Source organism: Jatropha curcas, chromosome 8, assembly GCF_041381405.1.
Source record: "Jatropha curcas cultivar XTBG-Jc1 chromosome 8, XTBG_Jcur_1.0, whole genome shotgun sequence".
Lineage (NCBI taxonomy): Eukaryota > Viridiplantae > Streptophyta > Magnoliopsida > Malpighiales > Euphorbiaceae > Jatropha > Jatropha curcas.
In genome coordinates, this window is record NC_143158.1 from 9038871 (window position 1) to 9047614 (window position 8744).

The window sequence follows — 8744 nt, forward strand, 5'->3', positions numbered from 1 at the left end:
TGAATTGGGGGAAGGAAATTTTAGCTAGAATTTTTGTTTCTTGCTTAACATGATTGGAATGATTACAAGCAAGCTCGAAGGATCTCATGATCTAGTAATAAGTGTTGAATTTGGTTGATTCTAAATTCTAGTATATTTAAGCTCTGAATTTGGAATTTTGACATAAAAATGTTCATTGATCTAAACTATTTGTTTATAGAATTTAAACACTGATTTTTATGAAAATTATGATATATAGGTGTGTTTTAATCTAAAGATATTTAAACCTTGGCATTCCTAGAACAAATTAGAACTCCCTTCGAGGCAAAAAATTTTAAATGTTTGCATTTTGAAAGAGATGATTTAAGCATTTTTTGTTGAAACCTATAATTAGCCTAAACCACCTAAGTCAAAAATATGACCCTTGAAGCCAACTTTGAAGCCTATAAACCATAAAATTTTCTTTTTCACCCTCAATAAACCTAGCCCTTAAAGCCAATTTAAAATTCCTACCCTAAGTACAAAGGATTGTATGATTGAAAGATTTGACTTTTAATATAGCAACAAGGAGGGAGAATTTCTCAATTAATACTAGCAAGTGTACCAAATAAAGAAAAAAAGAAAGAATCAAAAAAAGAAAAAAAAAAGAGGCACATGAAAAGCAATCAAAAGAATTCAAGAAGAATGGAAAAAGCAAGGAAGAAAAGTACCAAAATATTAAGAAAAGACCTTGCCCAAGATGCCTCTAGCTAGTAAGAAAATTCGAAACAAACACTCCCTAGAACCAGTAAAATTTTTAATTAAAATAGAATCCTGAATATCATACATTCTTTTGTACTCTTTGTCTACCTTTTATCCCTTTTTTTTTATTAAGCAAAAATTTACACTAAGAAAGCCCCATTACAACCCAAAATAATACATTTTGATCTTTTAATCGTATGCATTTAAATCGTAGAGAAAGGATGACTAATTCTGCATATGGGAATGCCACTTTTGCACTATCAATTGTCTTATTTTTTTTAAAGGTTGAAAAATTCTTTAGATGATTCATGTCCTATTTATCGTAAATTGAATAAGTATTAGTGTTGACAATCTCTTTAAACTTATATTTTATTCAATGAACGTGCTTTCTTCAGAAAATCAAAATCAAGCTTAAGTGTGAGTAGCATGGAGAACAATTGAGTTTATTCACTTGTTTACTAATCATGATATCTTGAAAGTTTATTGAGATCATCTCCAACCATGGTAAGCTAGTGTCGTCAAATTATTTTTTCTCTTAAAATTTAGTTTTGTTGCTTGAGGACAAGCAATGGTTTAAGTTTGGGGAATTTTGATAGGTGTTAATTTTATAGTGTTTTTAATATAGTTTTTATTAGAATTTTAGTAAGTTTTATTACTTTAATTTGATTTTAAATTCAATTCTAGTATAATTTTGTTCAAAGCTTCCTTGATTCTTAACCCGCTTGATCTAAGAGAAAATTGTAGGAGTTTGGCACAGAAAAGAACATTAAAAGGCAAGACATTCAGCCTCTAGCACACCAGGCCGTGCTAGAAGGCACAACCGTGCTAAAAGCTAAGGAAATCAAAGGAGAGACAGAAGAGAGCACGGCTTGGGTGTGTCAAAAGGCATGGCCGTGCCAGAATGGGATCTAGGGCGTGTCAACCCCTAGCACGCCCATGACAATTTCAGGCGGGAGTGACAGAAGTAAGCACGCCCTGCCTGTGCTATGTGGCACGCCCGTGCCTTAAGGATTCATCAGGGTGTGCTTGCCTAGCACACCCCGTGCTTCACTAGCCAGACTTCCAGACTTAAGCACACCCAGCCCGTGCACAATGGCACGCCCGTGCTACGCAGACAGAACTAGCGTGAACTAAATACGCAAATCCATCTTTTCCTCACATGGGCCCGCCTCGTAGAGTTTCCTAAACATACTAAACAAGACCTAGACTTATTTTGGGAGAGAAAGGAGTCCTAATTAAAAGAAATCAAAAGCCTAAACAGTCATGATCTCCTATAGAAGATTTTGCACTAAATAAGGATTCTATTTCCTAAAAGGAGTCAGACTTACCTTCAGGAGCTCTATATAAAGAGGGGAACTTCTTAGTGCTAGAGAGCTCGTTTTTTGTGTTATTCTCTACATAATTCTCTTTCTCTCAAGACTTCAAGCACCCAAGATTTGTGCCAAGATTCAAGGAAGCCATCAACATAGCTGTGATTCAGTTTTTATTTCTAAACTCTTCATCTTGTCTTTCTTTTCATTATTGTCTTTAAGTATGACGATTGATTCAAGTATGACTGAGTTTTATTTAATTACCATGTCCAGCTAAACTCTTATACTAGGGATTTGATGTAACTTAATTCGATTCCAATTTATAATATTAGATTTATTTTTCTTTGTTCTCGTTATAAATTATTATTGTGCTTAAAGCTTCCAGGCAGAAAATTTCCCATGGATTGAGTTATTTCAATAATCGCTATTGGGAGAAGGGTTATTGATATGAAAAAGATAATAATTTACTTGAGAATAATAACTTGACGCGGAAGCTATATGGTTTGACTCAAGGGGGGTTTTCATAAGTTAATAATTATTAGGTTGTAAACTCACAAAACAATCACAAAACCTAAGGATCTGATTTATGTTTGATTTCACTATTGGAAGATAGGTAATTATACTAGATTAGAATAGCTAACAATACATCGTGAGAGCTTGTTAGTGATTCTAGGGTTGTTTCTCCTACTTGAACAATTAAAACTGATTAATGAACTAATAAAATAAACTGGATAGAATTAAGTGAAATCAAATTCCCTAGTAGTTTAATCCCCTGATTTCTTTTCACCTAAATTTTGTGCTTGATCTCCTTTTATTTTCACTTTAAATTTTATTTTTTTAGCAATTCTCTCTTATTATCGTTTAAATAATAATAGGTTAACATAATTTTGGTAATTGATATACAATCCCTGTGGATACGATACTCTCTTACTCTATATTACTTGTTGCGATTTCGTACACTTGCGAAAATAACCGTTCAAATGACTCGATTATGAGCTAAAAAGGATGTTGCACCCATTAATCTGTATATGGACGTTTATAAGAAATACGACTCTTGCCTTGAGGAGATGGAAGTTTACTGGAAGTAAAGATCAAAGCAATTTTGGTCAAAAGATGGTGATTCTAATTCCTAGTTTTTTCATGCACATGTGACCTCCTGTAAAAAGAAGAACATGATACTAAAATTACAAGGGGAGGATGGTGTTTGGAGAGAAGCAAGGTAAGGTTTGGAGGAAGTTATGGTGAGCTATTTTAACAATTTATTATCTTCTTCTCATGGTGATAGCCAAGTAGTCCTAAGGTGTAGAACCGAGAGTTGATGAGGGACAAAACAAATTATTGTCTAAAGCTTTTTCGTCAGAAGAAATCAAGGCCATGCTCTTTTCCATGCACCTAGACAAGTCCCCAAGTCCAGATAGGATGAATTTGGTTTTGTTTCAACACTATTGGAATGTTGTCGGCCCTAAAGTAACCAATGCTTCCTTGAATTTTCTTAATAATGGCTCCTTTCCTGGGTCCCTAAACGCCACTCACATAGTCCTAATTCCTAAGAAGAAGGTCCCTCGGTCTATGGTGGATTTAAGGCCGATTGCACTGTGTAATGCTCTCTATAAGGTGATTTCTAAAGCTCTAGCCAACCGTTAAAGCATCTATTTCCAGGCCTTATCTCGCCCTTCCAAAGCGCATTTGTTTCAGGCAGGCTAATCTCAAATAACATTATGGTGGCCTATGAATCATCACAGTCTAAAACAGAAAAGGCAAGGTCGGACAAGCTCTGTTGCTCTTAAAATAAATATGAGCAAGGCCTATGACAAACTCAAATGGATCTTTTTAGAGGAAATAATGGTGAAAATGGGTTTATGTCGTAGATGGATTGACTTGACCATGCATTGTGTCTCATTAGTCTCGTACTCTATTTTGCATGATGGGAAGGAATTGGGTCCTATGATTCCTAGCCATGCATTCACCAGGGTTGCCCTTTATGCTAGTAGTTATTTATTCTTTGTTCGGAAGGTCTCTCTCAATTAATATCGGTCAAGGAGTGGCATGGTCTGATACATGGGCACAGTATCGCGAGAGGTGCACCCTTAGTCTTGTACTTTTTTTCACGGATGATAGTTTACTGTTCTTCAATACTATTGTAACCAAAAGTTGGTAGGTGATGGACTGTCTAAAGCAATATGTATCAGCATCAAGTCAGATGATAAACTATCATAAATCATCCCTTGCTTTTAATGCTAACACATTTGTATCTATGAAAAGGAGAGTTATGGGTGTTTTAGAAGTGGGAGAGACTACGGACCTTGGTTTTTATCTAAGGCTTCCTTCAATGGTAGTACGCAATAAGACTGAAGTTTTCTCATTCCTGCGAGATAAAATATGGCAACGAATTCACAGTTGGGCAAAATTTGCTCCTATCTCGCCCAGGCAAGGAAGTTCTGTTAAAGTTGGTTATACAGGCCATCCCTACATATATCATGAGTGTTTTCTTGATTGCGAAAGGAATGTGTATAGAACTAAAATGACTCACGAACAAATTCTGGTGGGGTAATGATGATAATGGTAGTTCAAGAAGTCATTGACACAAATGGGAAGCTCTTTGCTATCCAAAGTCACTGGTGGACTGAGCTTTAGAAGTTTACATGACTTCAATATAGCCCTATTAGGAAAATAGGCCTCGAGACTTCTCACGCAACTTGATTCTTTAATTGCTCGATTGTATAAAGCTCGATATTTTCCCTCTTCTTCACTTCTTGATACTGCATCAGGCAGTAATCCGAGTTTCATTTGAAGCAGCATCAGAGCTGCTTTTCCCTTGATCAAGTCAAATATTGTGAAGAAAGTAGGGGATGGTGCTTCTATTGAAATTTGGACAGACCCTTGGCTTCCAAACACAGCAAATCCATAACTATGCATTCTTATGCCTTCTAACTGTGAATTTTATTGTGTAATTCGTTGATGAGTGTTGATGGATTATCATGGCATCGGGATATTTTGGATTAGTTGTTTGAGGAAAGGGATAGGAAGTGTATTTTGTGTATTCCTTTTAGTGCTCATTGCAGATCAAATGGGTGGATGTGGATGTGTAACGCCCCATTTTTCTGTGTCTAAAATAGTAAGTTACCGGTCTGTGAATAGTATCATCGGTCCGGGAATAAATATTATTTTGGTCCAGAAAAATTACTATGTATGTTTAATATTTTCTATAATATTTTTGGAGTATGTATACATTATTTTTATGGGTAGAAAGTAAGTAATAAATATTTTTAGAGAATTTAGAAAATTTGTGAATAGTTAATTAAGGTGTGATATTAAGTAAGGAAAATTAGAGGCAATATTTGTATGGAGTAAATTTAAAATGGTGTTATATTAATTAAGAAAATTAGATGAATTATTTTTATGGAGTAAAGTTGAGGATTTTATTGTGTTAAATAATATTTTGAAGGAATTTAATTGGGAGAATATTTGTAGCCATTAGATTAGATTGACTCAATCCTAGCCATCCAATGTTGAGAAAAGACTAAAATACCCTTGTGCTCAATAATTTGAGCAACCACTTTCTCTCCTTCTTCTTCTCTTTGGCGTTGGCTATCTCCTTCTTCTTCTTCTTCTCTTTGTTTTTCTTCAACTTCATCCTTAGCTAAATCCATCAAATTCAACCCATTTAACTTGATTTAAGGAATCAATCCTAGAGTTTAAAGCTTGAGAAGTGATTTGTGGTGATTATTTTCAAGAAACTTGGAAAGCCAAAGGCTTAGGAAACCTCTACCAAGGAGTAAAGGCAAAGTTGGAGCTTAGAATGCTTTAATCTAAGCTTGCTAAGGCTTGTTTTAAAGTAAGTGTTCATAAATCCTCCTACCTTGTTTAAATTTTTGATTTTGTGAAGTTTCTACTATTTTGTGAAAATTGGGAATTTTATATGAAATGATTTGATTATTGAATTTTGGTGGTATAAATGTGTTCTTGGGAGATTTCTAAGCATGTTTATATGTAGAATTGATGAGGAAAACATTTTCTTCTTCATCTTCCAAAAGTGGCAGAACCTATTGATGAAAAAGGCCTTAAGATTTCTTGTTCTCTTTGTTGGTTTATGCTCTTAAGATGATGTATGATGAGTATGAAATATGTGGTAGAAATCCCTACCTTGTATATGATTTAAGTAAGCTGAAATTGGGAAAAATGTTATTGAGTGAGATTAAGGACTATTTTTTGATCCTTTCGAGTTTTCCTTTGTGTCTGAGTCCTTCATGAAAGTTATAGGTCTACTTCTTAGCTTTCCAACCCATCCTCTTGTGTCCAATTTGGATATATATAGTTCAACTTATGGCTGAAAAACCCAAACTGACTCTGTTATGACGGGCTACATGCATCACTGAATTGAGTGCCCATTTTGACCACTATAATGATAAGATTATATTCTGAGTTCTTCATGAGAGTTGTTTCCCTGTGTCTTGAGACTTCTCTGGTTTTGGATTGGTTTGATTTGAGTGTCTGGATAAGTAGGAATTGGATAAACATTGGAATTAGTGCTGCTGAATCAGGTCTGGACTATTGGTCTGTGTTCCTAGCCTTTTTTCACCATATTACAGATTGATCTGGGCTGTTGTCCCTTGATAACATTTGTAGAATTTTGTCTTAGCTTTCTAATGAATCAAACTTCACTTAATTTGGAAATCTATAACTCAAGTTATGTCCTAAAAACCCAGAAAAGGTCAAGGTGATATTAATGCTGGAAATTTTCTATGTCCTAAATCAAAGGGTTATTTGGATAAAAGTATGTATAAATCATGTGTGATGAAGTGCTCTTGATTATTTGTATGTTTTAGAATTTATTTGACAAAAATAAAACATAAGTGTGAGAAGGGTTGTTGTGGATATCATTAAATGGATATAAATTGGAAAGGTGTGGAATTGATTTAGATAATGCATGATGAGGGTTGAAATGGATACTTTTGTGCATAAGAGTTATGTTAGCATGCGTGATTGGAGAAGGAAATTCCTCCCCTTGGTACCACCTTAGTGTAGTAAAGCTTACATAATTATTATATATATGACATAAGTATGATTATTTGATAACTTTTATATGTTTAGAGTTTTAACAAAGAAATGGGTATTTAAGGTGTAAGTGCTTTGTATATATATACTATCTTAAAAAGAATGTGGTAATTTGTGTAAGTTGTAAGTTGAGAAATTTTGAAGTGATGGGTATTAAGTAATGAAGTGTTTTTGATTAAGAATTATTGTTTTTGATTAAGAATTATTGCTTTTGTGCAAGAATGATTTTGATTTGGGCTCTACTATGCATGATTGAAACGTGGTATGATGAGATTGATTTTGTTATTGTGAAGCTATGATCATATGCTAGGGTTATCAGCCCTTATAAATAGGCGGACGCGCTTATTTGTGTGATGGGGGTGGTGCTTTCATAGGCCACGGTGGTGCTTTCATAGGCCACGGTTGTGTGATGGGGGTGGTGCTTTCATAGGCCACGAGTATGTGATGGGGGTGGCGCTAACATAGGCCACGATCAAATCTGCTTATGTTCATTCTGCATGAGTATGAGCCTTAACGAAAAATAACATTTTATTGTTGCTATAAAAGAATGAAGACATAGTTGTATTTATAATCGTCTTATTGTTTTCAAAGTAGTTGAATTAAACGAATGAGATCATATTATTTTAGTAAACTTTACTTTGGAAATTAATGATTATGTTATCAAATGAATTTTCAAAGCATGATATTCCGGTACAAGGTTTTAAAAATAAATAGTATATGTATTGGTATAATAAATGTGCAAGTAATGAATTTATGAGTTGAAAGAATTAAATTCTTCATGTTGTTAATTCATAGTTTATTTGATATTTCTTTTGCTATAAATGTAAATGCATGTTAATATTTGAGATTTTATGATTATAAATGATTTTACGAAATTTGTGTTTTAAGTAAGTTGCCATCGCAATTTTGGTAAGTATGTGAATTATGAGCACCACTGAGTTTTATACTCAGCGCGTCGATTTTTATCACGCGTAGGTTGAAGATGTGGATGCTACTTGAAGAGTAGAAGCATCTTATCAAAGCAGAAGTCACTAATTTGGTAGTAGTCGATTGAGATTTATGTACTTAAGAATTATGGCATGTATAATTATTACATTTTTTTTGGAGATTATGTTATTTGAATTATATGTAATAATAAATTATTTTGGTTTATATATTTGGAGATAAGCATAGGATTTATTAAATGAGTGAATATGAAATATTTTAAGTCAGTTGATATGATTACTTCATTAAGACTTGATATCTATAATGAATGCAAGTAATTGATGAATCGAAAATACTATTGAGGATTTATTTAGTTATGAAAACATAAAAGTGTTGTTGTGTTATAATAATTATTTGGAGATGTTGGACATTTGGAGTTTCATTGGGAGTATTTTTTATTCACATGTTTGGCGAGCTCAGTTTTTAAAGGGATATTCTTACAATATTTTTGTAGGATTGTTCCCAATGTATATATATATTAAAAAAAAAAAGATAAGAAAATGAAATGACATTTCTATTATAAAAAAAAAATAATATACTTATGAAACTTGTGAATACCCAATTACTTCTAATGTAAAATTTTAGTTTTACGATTTATATGTTAAGTTAAGACGGTGTCTCCGGCACCGAATGTGGCATCTGCCGTCGAGTCTCTCGGGATTGGGTGGCGGGTGT

At 33.7% G+C, this 8744-nt stretch overlaps 1 long non-coding RNA gene across 1 annotated transcript; it reads left to right on the top strand.

Moving 5' to 3' along the window:
- Positions 1 to 5476: 5476 nt before the first annotated feature.
- Positions 5477 to 8239, top strand: LOC149494155 (uncharacterized). Its single transcript, XR_016322037.1, has 2 exons — positions 5477 to 5865; positions 8061 to 8239. It is a non-coding gene; the product is annotated as an uncharacterized LOC149494155 (long non-coding RNA).
- The last annotated feature ends 505 nt before the right edge of the window (positions 8240 to 8744 follow it).